The following is a 22,747-nucleotide window of genomic DNA, read 5'->3' on the forward strand; positions in this document are numbered from 1 at the left end:
CTCACCCTCAGTTATTGGCCAAGTAATATAATTCTAACCCTTTAATAGATAATGAATCTGTTTGCTTTCTCTCCATCCCCATGGCCACTGTGTTCTGTTGCCTGGGGTACCGCAACACCCTCTGAACTGGTCTCCTTGCCCACAGTCTTTACTTGTTCCGCACTACTACCAAAATCATATTTCTAAACACAAATGTTTTTTGTGTACTTAAAACCTTTCAGAGGCTCCTTCCCACCCTTAGGATAGTGTCTGCATTTCACGACATGGTTTCCAAGGCCCTTAGAAGCCATGCTTTCACTGCTCCTGCTGCTGCTAGAACCATCCCCCTCATCACTCATTCACCTCGCTTCAGCAGAGATTTCTTTCTTCGGGGAAATCTTCTCTCGTCTCCCAAAGCCAGGTTAGGTGCCCCTTCCACTCATGGCCATGTCACCACGCAATTACTCTGTTACCGCATCAGTCGCTAACTTGATTGTCTCCCCCGCTACAAGTGAGCGCCTCAGAGGCAGAGGCAATGTCTTATTCTTCATGATTGTCCATGCTTGGCACCTTGTAAGTGCTCAGTATTTGTTGAAATAAACAATGAATAATAGCCCTTGTAGTCCTCGCAAATCTTATTAGTGAAATCTGCATTTACCCTCTCCAAGCAACGTTAGGATTCAAGAAAAATAGTTGTTAAAAAGAAGTCTTGCTCACACATGCACAGCAGACCCACGCGCTATCCTGTGGATATTAAAAGGCTGGAGTTCTGCCCCTAGGTGCAGCAGAGACTAACGCAACACTGTAAAGCAATTATACTCCAATAAAGATGTAAAAAAAAAAGGCTGGAGTTCATTCATCCAACATTTGTAAGTAGTTACTTTCGCTCTGTCCATAATAAGCTTGTATTATGCAGTGTCAACAGTCACCTAGTCATCTTAAATTAAGAAATATTACAGTATGAAATCTGTCATTTAATATAAATAACAGCTACCATTACCATTCTGTAAGCACTGTGCTCAGCAGCTGACACATATTGTCTCATTTAATCTCCACAATCAAGCTCTGAAGCAGATCATTTTACAACTTCTCAGAGGAAGAAACCAAGGCTTGCGAAGGGTAAGCACCTAGACTACAACAATACGGTTAGGATGTGTTAGCCAGTATCCCACCCTTATAGCAGAAAAATAAACCGAACATGAAACTTGTACTTAATATTGCCATTTCATGTCCAATCTTGCTCTAGTAAGTGACAGAACACAAAGTTAAGGCTGCTGGGGTGAGAAACGCCTCCGAGTTGATAAATTAGTGTGTATCCATGGAACATAGCCCCATGCCAAAGAGGATGCTGAAAAGCTTACTGAGGATCCTGTGCCCAGCAAAATGGAGTTTGAGGCCCTGAGCAGGTACACCAGCCCAGTGAACCCGGCTGTCTTCCCCCATCTGACCGTGGTTGTTGGCCACTGGCATGTTCTTCACTGCCTGGTTCTTGGTTTATGAGGTCACCTCCACCAAATACACTTGCGATATCTACAGAGAGCTCCTCATAATCTTTGGTGGCCTCACTCTTCATGGGCTTTGGAGTCCTCTTCCCGCTGCTCTGGGTCGGCATCTATGTATGAGCTCCCAAGGGTCCCAACCAGGCGGCTTCACTGAATCCCTGCTTTTGTAAATTATTTATTTTACTATGCTGGAAGTGTCCCACCTGCTGCTCACAATAAAGGCAGATTTGTGACCAAAAAAAAAAAAAAAAAGCTTACTGAGTTCTTTGAGTGCAATGTAAATGAGTTTGAAAATGTAGTATAAAATGTACCTCTGGGGCTTCCCTGGTGGTGCAGTGGTTGAGAGTCCGCCTGCCGATGCAGGGGACACGGGTTCGTGCCCCGGTCCAGGAAGATCCCACATGCCGTGGAGCGGCTGGGCCCGTGAGCCATGACCGCTGAGCCTGCGCGTCCGGAGCTCTGTGCTCCGCAACGGGAGAGGCCACAACAGTGAGAGGCCCGCATACCACAAAAAAAAAAAAAAAAAAAGTACCTCTGGTTAACAATCATATGTCCTACATTTACCATATCTTAGAGGCAAACCAGATTCCTGAAAGTCCATATTAATTGGGGAGGGGGGTCTCTGGTTAAATAGTCTAGCATATTAAAATAGCTAAAATACACTGAGTTCACCCTCCTGAAAAATGCAATTAGCTACTAGCTTCTTTGGCTTGAAAACCTTGTCTTGTTGAAAATTCTTTCATTTTCGCCACATAACCTTTTAAAGGAATTTAATTATGAAATCCAACTGTAAAGAAACTTATTGAAATAGCCTGCAGATCGTTTTATTTGCTACACCTCCCTCACACCTTAATTAACCAAAATAATATTAGCTCTCCAGTTATTATTACATAAATTAGTAACCTGGCCAAAATGATTCCCAGCTACTAAACAGTTCATGCTCCTCGAGGCTAGCCTCTCTCTATTTTAATGGCTCTAAGATTAAACAATTCATTTTCATCTCACTATCTTTAGGATCCCATATATTGTGTAAGATATACAGTAAATCTTTCATTCATCCAATAGACCTTTATAGGCTTATTATATGCCAGAAATTGTCTTCTACTTACTCAAAAAAATACTTATTGAGCATCTATGTGCTGAGGATTTAATGGTAAACAAGATAGCCAGGGTTTCCTAACTTTGTATGCCAAGTCCTAAGGCAGGACCTAGACATCTGTATTTTTTGGTGTCTCTGAGATTTTACTAATTATCATAGATCAGCGATTGTCAGTAGCAAGGGCCAGCAAACAATGGCCTGAAGGCCAAATACAGCCTGCTGCCCATTTTCATAGGACCACAGAGAAGAATTATCTTTACATATTTACATGGTTTTTAAAAATCAAAAGAAAAATATTTCATAATAGATGAAAATTATACGAAACTCAAATTTCAGTGTACATAAGTTTTATTAGAACATGGTCATCTGATTACATCTATGTCTGCTTTTGCACTACAAAAGTTTAGTTGTTGTCTAAATGTCCATTGACAGATGAATGGATAGAGAAGATGTGGTATATATATAATGGAATACTGCTCAGCCATGAAAAAGAATGAAATAATGCCATTTGCAGCAACATGGATGGACCTAGAGATTGTCATACTAAGTGAAGTCAGTGAGACACAGAAAGACAAATATCATATGATATCACTTATATGTGAAATCTAAAATATGATACAAATGAACTTATTTACAAAACAGAAACAGACATACAAAACAAATTTATGGTTACCAACGGGGAAAGGGGGTGGGAGAAGGATAAATTAGGAGTTTGGGATTAACAGCTACAAACTACTATATACAAACTACTATACATAAACAACAAGGTCCTACTGTATAGAAGAGGGAACTATATTCAATAACTTGTAATAAGCCATAATGAAAAAGAATATATACATATACATATATATATATATATATCTGAATCACTTTGTTGTACACCAGAAATTCACACAACATTGTAAATCAACTATACTTCAATAAAAAAATAAAATTAAAAAATTTATTGGTTGTGATAGAGGCCACATGTGGCTCTTTCACTCTCACTGCTTTGCACACCTGCTTGTTGTACTATGAATCACAGTGATGCAGTTATAACTTAACAGCATTTCAAATGTCATATGTATTACCTTACCATAATTTTTTTTATTACCAGTGCATACCCATCATACCAAAACAAGAGAAGTGTGCCATACTTTCAGCACACGCTGGAAGATGGACCATGCTGTTACTGAATTAGATGACAAAGCACTTTATTATTCAATGACACTCTATCTATACTAAAAGAATACAATATATGCCAGATTCATCACAGTATTCCCAACTCACAGAAAATCCAGTGGGCAGAAAATATTACAAAGTCAAAACAGGCTATCTCATCACAGCAGAATTTCTTCACCGAAGTAAAAAATAAATAAATAAATAACAATGAGACTGCAACCAAAGTGAGTTTGTAAGTGGTTCACTTGTTAGCCAAGCAAGGAAGGACATTTACCAATGGTAACTTAAGTCATGTTTGATTGCAGCAGCTGAAGCAAGGGGTCCAGAAAATAAATTTGTTTAGTCTTGGTAAGAACAGTTGTTCAAAGAGTTGAAGACACTGGGAGCAATATCAATATAGTCAATTTAAAATTGAGACAAATTATTTTGAGAGGTTTCCCTTGGCTTTGGTGAGATGACAGATGTCATGGGTACTGCTCAGTTGTTCTTTATACCAGGAGTCAATGCCAATTTTGAAGTGACTGAAAAATTAGCCTATATGAAAGGCTGCACAAAACAACTACAAACAAGAATATTCACACGAATTAAAAAAATAATAATTCAATACAACTTAAGTGGAATCTGCTAAGATGTGTTACAACTTAGGGTGGTAAAAATTATGTGTGGAGCAAAAAAAGACTTGGCTGGACAAAGTTACAGAGCTTGTAAAAATGTATGGTTAAAGCCTATGGTTATTCACTGTATTATTCATGAGGAATTCACTGAGGTTATTCACTGAGGAAAATATTTGAATCTCTCATGTGACATTAAACCAATAGTGTTAATAGTAATCTTCATCTGCTCTGTGAGCTTAACCATTGTTAGCCCTATGAAGTTTTCTCAGAAATAGAAGCTGAATAGCCTGACTCATTCTACCACACAGCAATTCTATGGCTTAACAGTATAAAGTTCTACTGTGACTTTTTTAAGCTCAGGGTCAGGAATGAGTCTTTTCTGAATTAAAAAAAAAAAAAAAAAAAACCCAACCCCCAACCACTACCATTGACCACTGAATAGCTTTGGAAATTAGCTTTTCCTGTGGACTTGATAATCTTTTTCAATGAATTCTACCTAAAATTACAAGGCAAAATAGCACATACATGCCAAATTTTTATAACAGTAAAGTCATTTCAATGACAATTAATGTTAAGTCATTTCAATGAAAACTAATGTTGTTTGAATCAAAAGTAAGGTTGGGCTACTTTACATATTTCCCATGATGGCAAAGGTTAAAACAAATAGTGAGATTTCATCCCCACACAAATTTACAGCAGATATATTTTGTGAGCTCAAACTACAGCAATGTTTTTCAGACTTCGATGCAAGTGCAAAGGAAATTTCCATATTTCAAAATCCTTTTAACTGTGCAATTAAGGAGCTTCCACCTAACTTTCCATTCTACGTGATTAATCTGCAATATAATGACATGTAAAAGGAAAACATCAGGAGAAAAAAATCTAATAAATTCTATAAATGCCTTCCAGGCAATGAATATGCTCAATTAAAATCAGAAGCTTGCGGATTGATAGCACTATTCGGCAACACCTTACTGTGTGAAAAGACATCTTCAAAGATGAAATATGTAAATTCTTATCACAGGTCAGCATTAAGCGATAAACATTTACAATCAATTCTGATGACAGGGAACAATAACTTTGCACCCCAATTAAGTGAAATGTTATCCCCCCAAAATAATTATACTTTTCTCATTCGCAAATCTGTATTACCAAAAATACTGTTCTCAATTAGTATTATTTTAATCAAAATCTTGCGGAAATTTGTTTTTTCCCGTATCGTATAAGTACTTACATAGCATCTTCAACTTCACCTCTTGACCTCCAAAGTCTGAATTTGCTTTTTACCAAAAAAGTTGGCCAACCCTTGCTCAAGAGAGTTAGTGGTAAAGCACCCCACAATCTCCAAGGAGCAGTAACTATTTATATTTTCCAAAAGTAGAATAGGTTACAAAAGTATAAAAATAAAAAATGGTCACAGATTATAACTGCTATAAATTCAAAACTCTAAGTATAACCTTGACTAAAAGAGGAACAAGAGACAATATACCTCCTAAGACTCTTACCAAAAGATTCTGACACAGATTGTGACTTTAGGAATGATGAAGAAAGAACCTACTGAGGTTCAATGGGGCTCACAGCCTCCACAAAGACTCCAGGGTCCCACTCATGGTTGAAAATCCAGGGATTCCAAGTAACAAAGAGAAGTTAAGCAGAATCTAGTGGCCTGGAAATTAGGGTCCTCCTCATTTATGTGGGCACCATGCTCATCTCCTGGATTTATATGGAACTCAAAGGAGAAGGCAGGCACCAAAATAATGACTGAGATACAATTTACCAAGATGGGGTAAAGGTTCAGAGCCAAATCTGAGTTAATGTAAAAAAAAATTACATTTGTGGACAAGAGTCATAACTGCTATGTGGCATGGCCAACTTCCTAACCACGTGAGGATTGAATGGAATAAATTATGTATTTAACAAAGTGCCTGTCCCCAAAAGTCTTAGCTATTTATTAATATTTATCCAGCCTGCTTCTGGATAAATCTCCTGCTTCTACTCTCCTTTCTCATTTCTGCCTCCTGTGCTCCTTGTCATTCCCCAGAGTTGCCAATCATCTTTTACATTTCTGTGCGTCAGTACATAATGTTCCTTCTCCCTGAAATTAACATTTCTCCCTTATCTCCTAGTTATTTTACTTTACCCTTCAACCTCCATCCTTTCTCAGCCTGCTCTGCCCTGCTTGGTGCTCTGGACACTGAGCCAATGGGCTGCAGTCCCAGTTCCCTTGCCAGCTGACTTTTCATTAGGTTTAGCCAATGGGAGGCACCAATGGGAAGAGAAAGAGTTCACAGAATTTCTTCGCAGCTCCCTCATAGCTTAGGCACTGTACCTCTGGAAGTAGCCAGGTGTCTCCACGACTACAGCGTCAACCAGGCAGTGCCTCTTCTGCAGTTTCAGCTCTCACTGGGCTCCAAGAACTCTACTTCCTTCTTGTCCCTTTGGCCCTATGGAGAGATAATGGTCTCCCACTTTTCCTACCGCTTTATCTGTTCTTTGCCCTCTGCCTCACTGTTGTATGTAGTATCTCCATTTGAAGTATCACGGCTGAATTTGTCTTTTGCTGACCCTCTGATTGATAAATCTGCCTAGAGCATTCTTATTCAGCCTTCTGCATTCAGTTTGAATAGATGCACCTCTATGAAACCCTATTTGACAACATTTTCCCCAGGATGAGCTGGGTATTCCCTTGTTGGTTTTCTTCTCACACTTCCTTCATCACATTGTGATTGATTTTACATATCCCCAATAGACAGTCAGCTCCTTAAGAAACAGAATCATATCTTGTTTACTGATAAATCTCTGGCACCTTACATGTAGTATGGAGAAAGGATGAGAGGAAAAAACTGTAAATATCCTTATTTATTCTTTGACAGGGATCAAGGCAGAAGAGAGCTGGAAAATGTCCTAAAATAAGAAATATATCTATCAATAGAGCTACCCAGCCTGGTCTTATTTATTTTCCTCAATGTAGCTCTTTTTCTTTTTTTTCTTTTTTCTTTTTTAAAGATCTAATCGGCTCTATTAGGCAATTCATGAACTGGGCAGCATCTTATTTAGTAACTAGAAGGGTGTTCCCAGTGGTTGTACAAAGTGGAAGGTTTTTTTTAAAATTGAGGTATAGCTGATTTACAATAAGTTTCAGGTGTACAACAGAGTGATTCACAATTTTTAAACATTATACTCCATTTATAGTTATTATAAAACATTGACTATATTCCCTGTGCTGTACAATATATCCTTGTAACTTATTCATTTTATACATAGTACTTTGTACCTTAATTTCCTACCCCTATCCTCCCCTTCCCCCTTTCTTCTCCCCACTGGTAACCACTACTTTGTTTTATATATCTTTGAGTCGGTTTATGTTATGTTATATTCAATAGTTTATTTCATTTCTTAGATTCCACATATAAGTGATAACATATGGTATTTTTCTTTCTCTGCCTGACTTATTTCACCAAGCATAATGCCCTCCAAGTCCATCCATGTTATTGCAAATGGTAAAATTTCACAGAGTTGTGTATATACACATCTTATAACAGAGTAGTATTATATAACAGAGTATTCCATTGTGTATATACACATCTTATAACAGAGTAGTATTCCATTGTGTATATACACATCTTCTTTATCCATTCATCTACTGATGGATACTTAGGTTGCTTCCATATCTTAGCAATTGTAAATACCGCTGTTCTGAACACTGGGATGTTCATATTAGTGCTTTTGTTTTCTTCAGATATATACCCAGGAGTGGAATTGCTGGATCATACAGTCTATTTTTATTTTTTTGAGGACCCTCCATACTGTTTTCCACAGTGGCTGCACCAATTTACCTTCCTACCAACAGTGTACAAGGGTTCCTTTTCCTCCACATTCTTGCCAACATTTGCAATTTGTGGTCTTTTTGGTGCCTGCCATTCTGACATGTGTGAGGTGATATCTCCTGGTAGTTTTGATTTGTATTTCTCTGATTATTAGTGATGTTGAGCATCTTTTCATGTGCCTGTTGGCCATCTGTATGTTTTCTTTGAGAAAATGTCTATTCAGGTCTTCTGTCCATTTTTAATTGGGCTGTTCATTTTTTGGATATTGAGTTGTATGAGCTGTTTATATATTTTGGAGATTGATCCCTTGTCGGTTGCATCATTTGCAAATCTTTTTCCCATTCAGCAGGCCGTCTTTTTGTTTTGTCAAAGGTTTCCTTTACTGTGCAAAAACTTTTAAGTTTAGTTAGGTCCTATTTGCTTATTTTTGCTTTTCTTTCCTTTGCCTTAGGAAACAGATCCAAAAAAATATTGCTACGATTTACCTCAGAGTATTCTGCCTACGTTTTCTTCTAGAAGTTTTATGGTTTCCAGTCTTACATTTAGGTCTTTAATCTATTTTGAGTTTATTTTTGTATATGATGTGAGAAAAGGTCCTAATTTCATTCCTCCATGTGTAGCTTCCAGTTTTTCCAGCATGACTTATTGAAGAGACTGTCTTTTCTCCATTGTATACTCTGGCTTCCTTTGTTTGATTAATTGACCATAACTGTGTGGGTTTATTTCTGGGCTCTCTATTCTGTTCCATTGATATATGTGTTTGGTTTTGTGCCAGTATCATACTGTTTTGGTTACTGTAGCTTTGTAATATAATCTGAAGTCAGGAAGAATGATACCTCCAGCTCTGTTTTCTTTCTCAAGATTATTTTGGCTATTTGGGGTCTTTTTTGTTTCCATACAAATCTTTAAATTATTTGTTCTAGTTCTTTGAAAAATGCTATTGATATTTTGATAGGGATTTCACTGAATCTGTAGACTGCCTTGGGTAGTATTGTTATTTTCACAATAATAATTCTTCCGATCCATGAATATGGTATATCTTTCCATCTGTGTGGCACTTTTTTCTAAAAATTCTTTCTCAGGATCTCAAAACAAATATAAAAATGAAAGCAGAAAATAGTGATAGACACCAAAAGAGCTTCAACAGGAGCCTGAGACAAACCTAGTATCTCCAATTTTGTCAGAAGTTAGTGACTGAAGTGGAAAAAAAGAGATGGGGAAAAAAGGATTCAGATGCATTCATGTTTGATATTGATGAAGCTGACGATAGTTATATTTCTTGTACTTAAGATGTTGTAATATTAAGACGAATTGACAGAAAATATCAAATTTTATATCATATGTGGCAAAAACAAAAAATCCAAGTCTATCAAAAAAAAAACCCTAACGAAATATATCTTGAAATGACTAAGGTATAAAAGCAGAAAAACTGATACCAGTTTTGCTTAAAAACTGAGTTTATCTTTACTACAAGAGAAATTATCTTTACTATAAGAGTTATTTACTACAAGAATAAATATCTGAACCCAATTTCAGAAAACTGATATGGGTTTTTTGTTGTTGTTGTTTGAGTTTGTGTTTGTGTTTGTTTTGTTTTGTTTTTACCCATTCATTAGATATCCTTCAAGCTCAGTGTGTACACAAATTACCTAGGGATCTTATTACAGTGAAGACTGATTCACTAAGTGTGAGATGGGATCTGAGACCCTGCACGTCCATCAAGCTCCCAGGTGAGACCTATGTTGCTGGTCTGTTAGCATACTTAGACTACTCAGACGAATCCTTATGAAAAAATGATCTGTTCCTGTTCTTATGGTTTCATTTTAAAAATGTTTCCCAAGGCTTGGCTGCATCAGAATCACCTGGCAGCTTGGGAAACCATAGATTCTTGTATCTTGACTGTGGTGGTAGTACATATGTGGTAACATTGCGCAGAACTAAAGACATACACATAAGTGCATGTAAAAATAGTGAAATTGGATCTCTGCGTTATTTCTTCCAAGTGCATGTGAATCTACAATTATCTCATAACAACAACAACAAAAAAAACAGTAAATCCCCCACAAAACACAGATTGCTAGGCTCTATCCCCAGAGTTTCTGATTCAATAGATCTGGGATGGTGCCTGATAATTCACATTTCTAACAAGTTGCCGGGTGATGCAGCAAGTCTAGAGACTACACTTTGAAAACCACTGATGACAAATAATGGTTTTCTTCTCTGGCTGCACATTACAATCACCTGGGGAACTTTTTAAAAACTCTCAACACCCAGTCCCATCATAGAACAATGAAATAATAATTTCTGGGCATGAAACTTGAGTATTAATATTTTAAAAAGGCTTCTTGGATGATTTCAATGTGAAGCTAAGACTGAGAACCACTAATATAAAAATTTAAATCTCCATTTCCTCAATCATAATCCCTGTCATTTCTGAAAGAGGTACAAGTGTAGCAAATTTTTCATAGGTTTAAAAAATAAAGACAGAGGGCTTCCCTGGTGGCGTAGTGGTTGAGAGTCCGCCTGCCGATGCAGGGGACACGGGTTCGTGCCCCGGTCCGGGAAGATCCCACATGCTGCGGAGCGGTTGGGCCTGTGAGCCATGGCCGCTGAGCCTGCGCATCCGGAGCCTGTGCTCCGCAACGGGAGAGGCCACAACAGTGAGAAGCCCACGTACCGCAAATAAATAAATAAATAAATAAATAAATAAATAAATAAATAAATAAAGACAGAAAATAAAAGATGAGTTGACAAAGCTGCCATTAAATAGAACTACGTTTTCATCCCAAACTCTAAATGTGATGTCAGCTAGTCATTAAAAACTGCTTACAAATGTTTTGTTAACAAAATTAAGAGGTTTTCTAAAAACAGCATGTGGAACTCTGATCACAGTTATTACCTAACTCAAAAGGGTGTTATGTGAATTAACAAGATAATGCTTATAAAGGCTTGGAGAATCTCAGAAGGATAGTGAAAAAAATACAATCACACTATTATTAGTACATTATGCTGAATTCCAAAATAAAGCTAATAATCCATTCAAGGAAACAGTAACACAATTTGTTTACTTTTTAAAAGGGGGTAAATAAACATATATATTTTCATGTGGAATCATAAAAATTTGACCAAAAGAGATAAATTATTGTCATATTTCAGGATGGAAAATACTTTTTAAGCATAAAAATAAAAAAGGTCAAAAAAGAAAAATTATCAAATTTAATATCTATACATAACATTTTGTACATTACAAACCTAAATAGAATTTTAAAACAGACTGGGAAAGAGTAGTTACAACAACTGTAAGATGGACATGATATTGTCAACCTGCAAAAAGCTCATAAGAAGACTCACACCACAACAAAGAACACAGGTAATTCATTACTTATTTAATAAGTGAGAAAAACATTCATAATCACTAATAAGGTGACAAATGAAAATAAAACAATAATGAGTATGATTCACCTACCAGATAGGCAAAGATTTTTTTAAACGATGTATAACTTATAAGAAAGAAGTTGACATGAAAAGTATTAGCTGTTACTCTTCCTAGATCCCCATTTAAATGGATTTATTTATTTATTTAGTCATTAATTTTTATATATTAGAAATCATTTTAAAAAGAAGAATAAGGACAGTACTGGAATAAAGGACACTGGAAGAGAAATGTTAAGGATTTTCTGCCAAGTATATTCTAAATGAACCAAAATAAATGAAATCACTGGAGATCCACTGAAAACTCACAATTTGAAAACAACATTGATAAAAATATAAGAAGATCTTGTTAAGGAATGAGATGATGATACAACAGGTGGGGAGCAAGGGGCACAGCTTTCATTTGCAACTAAGAATAAGCAATATTTGAAAGCAGGGCTTGGGGAGGAAGCCCCAGAATTTGTGCACTGACACCATCAAACAAAAAGAAGAAAAGGAACAAGAATGAAATTGAAGAGACATAATAAATAAGGAAGACAGACAGAGACCCAAAATAAAGATAATTTGGTATTTCTAAAAATAGATAAAAAGATAATGGAAGTTCACCTTCCTAATTTTAAAAAATTGTAAATTTAAAAGACTCAAACACTGATAAATGAAGACCATCCTAAAAATATTCTGCTACAAATTTTAAGAAAAAGAAATCACCATTTTGATAAAGATGAGATTCTTAAAAAAAAAGAACCTGAGTTAAATTGAAGTAAGAAAAAGAGGATCAATCATCAAACACACAAAATTAGAGAGACCTGGTGACAGAGGTGATTCATAAAACAAGAGAAAACATATTTAGAGCAATGATCATTAATTAAGCCAAATACCTGAATAGACAAATAACTATTAGAAACTAAAACTTACCCCCAAGAAAAGGCACTGCAACCAGATAGTTTTTTGAAAAGATTTCTTTTATCAACATTCAAAGAAAATATACTTCTTCTGTTACATAAAGAAGTACAACTTCAACACTGCTAAGAGACTAGCTCTTAATGTACTCACTACAAAAAAGAATGATAATTATGTGACATCATAGAGGTGTTAGCTAACACTAACTATGGTGGTGATCTCATTGCAATACATAAATTCATCAAATCAACACATCATACCCCTTAAACGTACACATTATATGTAAATTATATCTAAATATATAAATAATTTAAAAAGAAGATAAAAAAGAAATTCAAACCAATAAAAATGGAAGAGTGCCTAATTTGATCCCAAAATCTAGCACTGCCCTCATACTACAACCTACTACAACCTAAAACACAATAAAGAAAACTAATGACTCTTAGAAAAACATGTAAAAAATTTAAGCACAATGCTACCAAATTAGATAAGCAGCTTTTAAAAAGAAAAATAAACTGTGATTGAAGACACCTGGTCCCAGAAATATTTGAATAACTCAATATTAAGAAATCTATTATACTAATACATTAATCACTAAGAGAGAAAATTCTTGCAAAACAATGTATATGTTTAATGCAATTCCTAATTAAACATTAAAGGGATTTTTTCACTCGAAAAAAATAATTTTACCTATTTTGAAAGAAGTCACCAACAAAAATATCAAAGTAAAAGATAAAAAGGAAAAACAAGGGGTAGATGTTCGCCACAGAATGTTAGAGCACATTATGAGTCACAGAGTAACACAGATTTGAGAGGAGATAAGAGTACAGAGAATAGAGAGGTCAGAAAAAAGTCCAACATATGTAAATTTAATATATGATAAAATTAACACTTTGAGCAGTGGACAAAGAATAAACTGTTTAATTAAATATTCTGAAATAATTAATATATTATTAAGAGAGAAAAAATTGTTAAAATTTACTTCATATTACATACCAAAATAAATTATAGATGAATTTTAAACTCAAAAAATGGGAAAACAAAAGTATATCTGTAATGGGAAAAAATTAATTACTCTAAAAATATAAATTTTAAAGAAAAGTGATAGATTTGATTACATTTTAAAAAATCAAAATATTCTACATAAATTAAACCACCACAAACAAAATTCACATGCAAATAACATCAGAAAAATATTACAACTGTATATCAAAAGATTAATACCCTCAACGTATGAAAAGTTTTACAAATCAATAAGAAATTAACTCCACAAATGGTTAACTGAACAAAAAATGCAAATGAATTCACTAGCCAATCACCAACAGAAAAATCACAGCATAGAGAAAGCAGAGCAGGTAAACCTCTAGGGTTGGGCTAGAGTATGGCACAGTCACAAACAGCAAGTGCTGACAACAGCTAGAAAGAGTGTGACAGGACACTAAGAACTGAAACAGGAAAGATAAGCAGAGGACAAATCCCTTCTATGACATTTTAAGGAGTTTACATTTAAACTCAAGTGATAAAGATGTGCCATTGATGCTTTTCAATGAGATCAGGGACAATAATCAAATACAAAAATCAAATCCATACAAACTTTTAGAAAAACCCATCGGGTAATTTCCATCTTTTATTTTCTAAAAAATCTTTGACAGAGTTATACACATGCCTATTCAACACAGCCTCATTTTTAACACATGGGACATTAAAAATCATGTTTTTGAAGGATCCTTAATACGACAGATGTACCAGATAAAGAAAAACTGAAGATATATTTACATTTATATGCATATACATATATATACATATACACATCTCTACAAATCTAGGAATACAAATAAACACACAGATAGATATACACATTATACAGAAACAGATGCACACATACATAAAAAAGAGAAAGACCTGACTGGAAAAAAATGCACACAAATTTTAGTAGTAGTTATATTATCTCTTGAATGGCGGATTTCAACTAATTTTTCTTCTTTAATTTTATTATCTATAAAAAATTAACGTTATCAAAAGGGTCTACAACATATAATCAAATATTTATAAAAGTCTAAGTACAGCCTATGAGGTAGATGCTATTTTACATCACTCTTACAGCTGAGAAGCTGAGGCACAGAGAAGTTACATAACTTTCTCACTGTCATACAACCAGAAAATTGTGGAACCTAAATTCAAACCTAGACAATCTGGCTACATAGTCTGCTTTTAACCACTACCCTATCATTCTTTTCTCTATGTTAGGAATGAAAACAAAAAACAAAACAATGGGTACAACAAAGTTGTTCTTTTTTAATTATGAGACAATATGCTTAACTTTATGACAATAAATTAGAGTACTTAGAATACAAGGGCAAAGTTCTAGGAAAAATATAACTCAATAAAACTGACTTAAAAAGAAATAGAAAGTTTGTATAGATCTTTAACCAAAAAATAAGTCTGTAACTTAAAATCCATCCATCCAAAAACCATTAAGCCCATATGGTCTAACAGATTGTTTCCACCAAACTTTTAATACTCAGATAATTCTAACCTTCTAGAGAAAAGAAAAGTAATGGATAGTCCCTATCTCATTTTATGAGACTTACATAATAACATAAAAACCAAAACCAGACAAGAACAATATGAGAGAAGAAAATTCTGAGCCAGCTTACTTATGAAAATTGATGTAAAAATCCTTTATGAAACTCTAGAAAAATAAATTGATAAGTGTGGAAAAACAATACATTATTACCAATGGGTTCTCCTGGGAATGCAAAGATGATGTGATATTAGAAAATCTATTTATATAATTCAGTTTCTAGCAATATCAGGCAAAGTTGAAGATACACACACCTATGACCCAGAAATTCTACTCTCAGTTATAGATTTCAGAGAATTTCAGACATATGAACAACAAAAATAATATATAGGAATGCTCATAGCAATGTTATAAAAGTAAAAAAATGGGAAACAATACATGCATCTTTCAACAGGTGAATGGTTAACAAATCATGTCATACTGAAGGAATGGAATAATGCAAGGCATGAAAAATGCATGTATTATAACTACATGTATTAATACAGATAAAACTCATAAAAATTAGGTTGAAAGAAAAGAAGGCAATTTTCAGAATGCTGTATCAGTACATTATTTATGTAAGTTTTAAAAATATGTGAAACAGTACTAGATAGTCTATAAAGATGTATACCTATGTAATACAAGGATAAAAGTATTCATGATATTGATAACACCAGACTTAGGATGGTGTTCATCCCTCTATGGCAGAGGAAAGGGAATGAGAGGTCACCTGGATGCATTCTTCCATCCATGCTTTGTACACACCCAGTCGTGAAATGCTCAAGCCCTCTCCTCCCCATTCTCCCTTCTTCACCTAGCAAACTCTACTCAGTCTTCAAGGTTAAGATCAAATTTTATTTCCTATTGGAAGCCTTTTCTGACTCCCTGAGTTACTTGCTCTTCTGGGCTCCCACAGTTCTCTGTACAAATCACAATTAAAGCAGTAATCACATAAATTATTTGTATATCAAAATCCTGTCTTCCCTGCTATGGCTCCTTAAATGAATTCTGGAGGATACCACTAAAAGAAATTCAATTAAATTCAGCAAATACCTCGTTAGAGCCAAGTACTATGAGCCTAACCCTTGGCTGGTGCTATGTTGCTAAACACATTATATGGTTCCTGCCTTCAAAAAAGTTACATTTACAAAAGAGGGGGGAAAAAGGACAAAACAATATATATAAAACTTTTAGAGAACTATGCAATCAATCAAACACTACTGTGTATTATGTAAAGAGGAAAGAGAAATTTTGGGGGGTCATGAAGGAAGTGGAATTCAAGCTGGAACTCCGAGAAAGGAAAAGGCCAATTGAGAAATATAGAGTGATGGTGACTGGGTCTTTGGAGACACTTTACAACCAGGGTCAGCTAATTTTTTCGGTAAAGGGCTCATTGTAAATATTTTCAGCTTTGCAGGGCATACAGTCTCTGCCAAGACTCTTCTGTTATAGGACAATAGCAGACGTAGATAATACATAATCAAAGGAGTGTGACTACGATTTCATAAAACTTTATTTATTAACACTAAAATTTAAGCTTCACATAATTTTCATGAATTACAAAATTTTTTTCTTCATTTGATTTTTCTTAACTATTTCAAAATGTAAAAACTATTCTTGGGTTTCCCTGTGGCCCAGTGGTTAAGAATCTGCCTGCCAATGCAGGGGACATGGGTTACAGCCCTGGTCCGGGAAGATCCCACATGCCGCGGAGCAACTAAACCCATGTGCCACAACTACTTAGCCTGTGCTCTAGAGCCCGCAAGTCACAACTGCTGAAGCCCATGCGCCTAGAGCCCGTGCTCCGCAACAAGAGAAGCAACCGCAGTGAGAAGCCCGTGCACCGCATGGAAGAGTAGCCCCCGCTCGCCACAACTAGAGAAAGCCCGCGTGCAGCAATGAAGACCCAATGCAGCCAAAAATAAATAAATAAAATCAATAAGTTTATTTTTTTAAAAAAAACTATGCTTAGCTCACATGCCACATAAAATCAGGCACAGGATGGATTTGGCCCATGGGCCATGGTTTGCCAACCCCTGCTCTAAAGGACTAGCAGCTGCAATACAGAAAATAAAATAAATCAGCCTGAGGGTGGGATCAGTATTAAAAACTGGTAATGGATGCTAAACGAGGGAAGGTGAAGATAGGCCTGCATAGTAAGGGCCTTACAAATATCAAGGTAAAATAAACATACTAATAAATAATGCAAACAGAAATATCAATGAGGCTAAGTTCTATGAAGTCATGTGGGTAGAAATACATCCCACCTTATATTCCTCATCTTCATCCATAAAATAAGAGGTTCTGAATGAGTGATCTCTCAAGTCCCCTTTCTTCTCTGTTACTCTGTTGCCTACAAATCACAAGAAAGGTAGCTTTCAACTAAGTATAACGTCCTTAGTGACAATTAGAGCTGTTCAGAAATTAAATTGTCTCCCCTGTAAGAAGCTAGTTCCTTGTAGCTGAGTTGGAGAGAAGACAGATCAACATCTTCCTATACCAAGTTAGAGCCTGAATGATTTGGTCCAACCAGGAGACTCTACTTCCATCATGTCCCCCCTGATACTACCTTCAGGGCTTGCCACGGACCACCGTACTAGGCAATTTCACATATATTCAATTTGGTCCTCATAAAAATCCTTTAAAGATTGAGTCAGGATTTGAAACTAGGTCTTTCTCATACAATCAAAACCAAAAGAATGCAGAGGCACAATGGTTTTGCTTCAAGTGCAACTTTGGTTTCACAACCTTCCAACATTCGCTGGCCTATTCAGAAGGATGCAACTATTGATACAAGGACTCCAAATTCCTTTCCTGGTCCCTAAAGGAAAGCAGGTTTCTAAATACTTCAGAGCCCACAGTTTTACAAGTTTAGTTTGGTTTCTTTTTGCCTAAATTGGTAGCACTGCTTACATTACTGAGCCTCCCTGCCACTTTCTTGTCCACTTATATGATCTTTCAAAAGCTTATTCCTGTTGAGCTATCATTTCACTAGCCAAAGGAGCTTAGTCCTGCACGCTGGGGTATTTCATCGTGTACATACTCTTCTAGATGATCTATAAATATGTATAATAACGAAGTCCAGCCGAAATCCCTGGAGGCACCCCACTGTTTACATGTCTCCATCAACAGCAGGCTCATACACCCTACGTTTTGTTCCCTCTGTTGATACCTATGTGTGACAAAATCTTCCTCCTAATACCATGGTAACACAATTTGGAATAGCTTTGTTGTGAAACTTTGTAACGGACTCCTTGAAAGTCTAAACAAATTACATTTGTTGTTTTTTCCCTGGTGCTTATTCCTCTTCAAACAATCCAGCATGTCATGGAAAACAGACTACTTTCCTCCATTCATTACACCAAGTAGTCAATGATCCTACCACTTTTGAAGTCCATCAGTATGAATGAGATTCATCGATAGACTGCAGGGTGTCCTCATTAGAAAGGAAGCAAGAGTGGAATTCACTCATACTGAAGAGTGAGTACAAGACTTATTTTACATTTTGGTCAATTTATTCCCTTGAGTTTCCTTAGCCCTTTATAATGGATGCCATAAAGTTTCAGCAATTTACTTATTTCCAGCATGTCGATCAGGTAGAACATCCTGTTCCCTGACCACTATTTGATCTAATACTATATCGCTCACCTCTTTGCTTCAAAAGACATGATGACAGAGGAAATTTTTATGTTTCAACAAAGACCAAAGCAAAGAGTTCATTGAGCCCCTAGATCTCCTTTCTTCCCCATGAGCACGTCTTTTGCACCCTGATCATCAAGCAGTCCCATGGAGTTTCCAAGTGACCTTCTGCCTTTCATGTATAAAAAAGCTTTTATTTCTGGATTGCAGTCTTTTCTGTGCTGTTTCTTGAATTCCTTTACAGTCTGACTGGCTTCTTATTTACACCTGACCTGTCACACTTTGAGGCATTCCCTGTTCTCACTTGAATAATCTTTTGCCTACTTTTTCCCCTTATATTTGCTTCTTTTACTTTATGAGATGGATGCAAAAGTTTTTATAGGAGCTCCTAATCTTTGGTATGTGACATATTTTCCTGCCCTACCACTAATGTGTTTAAAGCATTTCCAGGTTTCCTATAAGTTACAGACTTCTTAAAATATTACTTTCAATTTTAACTTAAAGCACACATTGATTTGATCATAGTTCCATTTTCTAAAACGGAGTAATAATGTAACGGAATTTTTTTTTCTTTCACTCCCCTTCAGAAGGTTGAATGTAATTGAGTTGTGAGCATTATTACAATAGTCACAGATAATTTCTTACACCAATCCCTGTCTAATCTTAGGCCCAAGGCCAGTATAATTCCTTTCCCTCCTTAATTCTAAAACTTCTTCCCCTATGAAGCAGACATTTGTGTGAGATCTTTCAGTCTCAGGGTACGATTTCCTTCGTAATTACTACTTGGTCTAAATTTCTGGTGTTATCAATAGAATTTTGATATCCTGACCCTAATTCAGTTGGTCTTTGGCAGGAATCCGGGGATGGGTCCCAAGAGGTCTGAGAAGCTCCTGAAATCATGTGCAAAATCATGCATGTATATGGGTATGTGTACTTTTCTGAGCAAGGATTCCATAGTGCCCATCAGCTTCTCAAAGTAACTCTGAGCAAAAAGAAAGAAAGAAAAAAATGTTTAAAAGCCACTGGTCCTTAATATCTCTAAATATATTCTTATTACTGAGCATGAATTTCTCATCCTCAGTGAATTTCTTTGTCCAGCATTATTTTGTACATTTTCTGTTTTTATTATACTTATTCTGTTTTCATCATTTCTATATATAAAATGTCATAATCCCATCAGCTCATCCATCCCTAAGAGTCCTACAGATTTTCTAACTCTGCAGTACCAGTTTTCACTAGTTTCTAAATTTTCTCCTTCTACCAAGCCTGTGAAAACCAAATGGAATTGTGATCCTTACCTGCCACCAATCATTCTATCCACTCTGTTTTATACTGGAGTTTACATGCATTTAAACACTTGGGGCTTTGCTTTTCTACAAAACTGTCAATTTCCTGTTTACATGGATGGAGAGTTTCGCCATCCCAACCTTCCCCCAGTACACCACAGAACCCCCTTCTCCCCTCCCTCCTCCTTCCAGCCACCACCACCACCCTAGCGAGTCTCTGTCAGATTGGGTCTCATGCTTTCTCTGCACTTATCAACTTTCTCCCAATTTTTAGGTTAAACTGTAAACTGCCACTTAACAGATTCACTATACACAGAGGTCATTTTCTGGCCCCCCATATTAACACAACACCTCAATGCACCATTATATTTGCTGAACAAACCTCAGATTCTTTTGCAATCTACACAGTAACACCATTATAAGTTTTGTTCCCTATCCCCCAGCTTCTTCGAACTGGGACTGACCTTACTGATTTGACTCCTTGAAATGGAAACAAGAATGATATGGTAGGAAGAAAATAATAATCCATACCCCTCTTAAGGTTTTTTTTGAGAAAGTATTTTAAACAATTATCAAAAATATATATTAAAGTTAACTTTGTTAAAACAAACAAAAAAAACCTAACGCAGACTCCAAAGGTCTAGCAAGAAAAATAAGAGTATATTTTTAAGATACAGAGTGCTTCTAATTCTTTAGTATTTTATATCCTCTTCTGTTTGAGGCAGCACACTAATACTACTGCGGTTACATTGAAATCTCCACTGTTCTTCATCAACAGGATATTATCAAATCAAACCATAGGGCAGGTTATGTTGGAACTGCCAAAACTCCTACAAGGGTGTTTTCAGGATGAAAGATCTCTTCAGACTGCCTCACAGTAGCTTTCTGACACTGTTGCTAAACCAGGTAATGTTCCAGTGACCCCCCCAAGATATGAGTTACAGCTATTCGAAGTCTAGAGGTCCTCTCTGAACCAGAAAGGTCATTCCAAAACAGTAAAGGTAATAAAGAGCGGGCAATCCGGAATTTGCATTGCAAAAATCCAATTGAGATCTCACAGTTTGCGTCTTCGAGTTTGTTTCTCTTGAGAAATAATGGTTAAATTGGTGAACAGGACCATGGTTCAGCCTGTGATATGGCTGTACTGACCATACTCACAGTGCTAACTGTGCTCAGTTCTGATGAACTTGACCACCATTTTATGACAGAGGGGAATTTTCACTGAGGATTCCAGTGTGGGTTGTAAGAACTTCTCTCCTTGTTGCAGTGCTGGGATCAACGTCCTCCCTACCACTCTGCATGGTACTGATCTGCTCCCCATCCACTCATCTCACACACACACACACACACACACACACACACACACACACAAGTATTTGCCAGGCAGAGGGAAAGGACAGCTCCTTGACTTGGATCTGTCCTCTGGTGGAGAAAAAGTGTAGGAACAAGGGCTCCAGCCACAGGAGAAGGACTGTGTTTTAACAACCGAGAGATGGGGACAAAAACTATAGGATTGGGGTCTGTGGGATGGGTACAATATGGGGATAAAAAAAAAAATGGGGATAACAGCTACCATCTGCTGAACATACACCATGTGCCTGACTCTAGGCCACGTACTTTATATGCACTGTCTCACTAAATCATCACCACTGCCCATGAGGCAGGTAGGATTGTCCTTATTTTACAAATGAAGACACTGAGGCTCGGTGAAATGAAGCAATTTGCCCAAGGTCTGTCTGACTCCAAAGCCCATGCTTTTAAACAATGCATCTAAAGTACGCTGCCACATCTGGTAGCATCTGCAGTCTTAGCAGCAACAGTTAAAAAGGAAATCCAACAGTGATGGGGATGGTGGTGTAAAATCCTATCAACTTGCAGAAGTAGAAATTCAGGCCGTGGCTAGGAATGGGAAATGAGCATTTCAAGCTTGTTTTCCATAATTTAGATGCTACTTTAAAAAAATGAAATTGATTCTCCATAAAATGCTTGAAAATTAATTCTGCTCCTGGTCATTAGAAATCACCTCATAATAAATGATCTTGCAAAAAGGACTCTAAACAGTCAAAGTAAATACTATGGCCACCTTAATTATTTGGAACAAAGGAAAGTTATATTTAAGCTAAAACCGTGTTGTTTTCACATCAATAAGAATATTTACTAGACTGAAATCAAATTAAACATTTTTTACTCATTTAGTGATATTAGAAATTATAAATGCCCCTGCCACACACCAAGAAGAGGAAATACACACAAAAAACAGTCACAAAACACACCCAAGTGCACACACACACACACACACACCCGCTACTTTACTACTTGTTTGCTACCCTTGTTAACTGAAACAGATGAAAAACCACATCAGACTCAGAGGGAGGAGAATTTTGCAAGAGATTGATTTATTTCAAGAACTAACTTTTCTCAAGCTGGGCATCTGGCAAAAAATTGGATAGTCTAAAGCATAGTCCTTAACCTTTTCACCTCTCATTCCTAATATTCAGACCTAACCAGTGGTTAACAGGACTTGTCCTAGGGGCCTCATATATCTCTGAAAGTCCATCATCTCCCTCTGGACCTTACTTTATCTGTAAATGTCCCTTATATCCATCTTCATGGCTGAAACCAACGCCCTTCAAGGTTACACTTGGGACATTTCTTTCTAAGCAGAAGTGGCCTTTTTTGTAAAACCGCCCCTGAGACACCCCAAGAATTCAAAAAGGGCTGCCCTTCCTCCAACAATCACACAGA

At 36.4% G+C, this 22,747-nt stretch overlaps 1 protein-coding gene and 1 pseudogene across 7 annotated transcripts in view; one reads left to right on the forward strand and one right to left on the reverse strand.

Annotated features, from left to right (window-relative positions):
* Positions 1-22,747, reverse strand: part of SUGCT (succinyl-CoA:glutarate-CoA transferase) — a 681,818-nt gene that overhangs the window by 516,672 nt on the left and 142,399 nt on the right. The gene's annotated exons all lie outside the window — the stretch shown is intronic.
* Positions 1,363-1,723, forward strand: LOC137228548 (transmembrane protein 258 pseudogene; annotated as a pseudogene).

Source organism: Pseudorca crassidens, chromosome 8 (assembly GCF_039906515.1).
Source record: "Pseudorca crassidens isolate mPseCra1 chromosome 8, mPseCra1.hap1, whole genome shotgun sequence".
NCBI lineage: Eukaryota > Metazoa > Chordata > Mammalia > Artiodactyla > Delphinidae > Pseudorca > Pseudorca crassidens.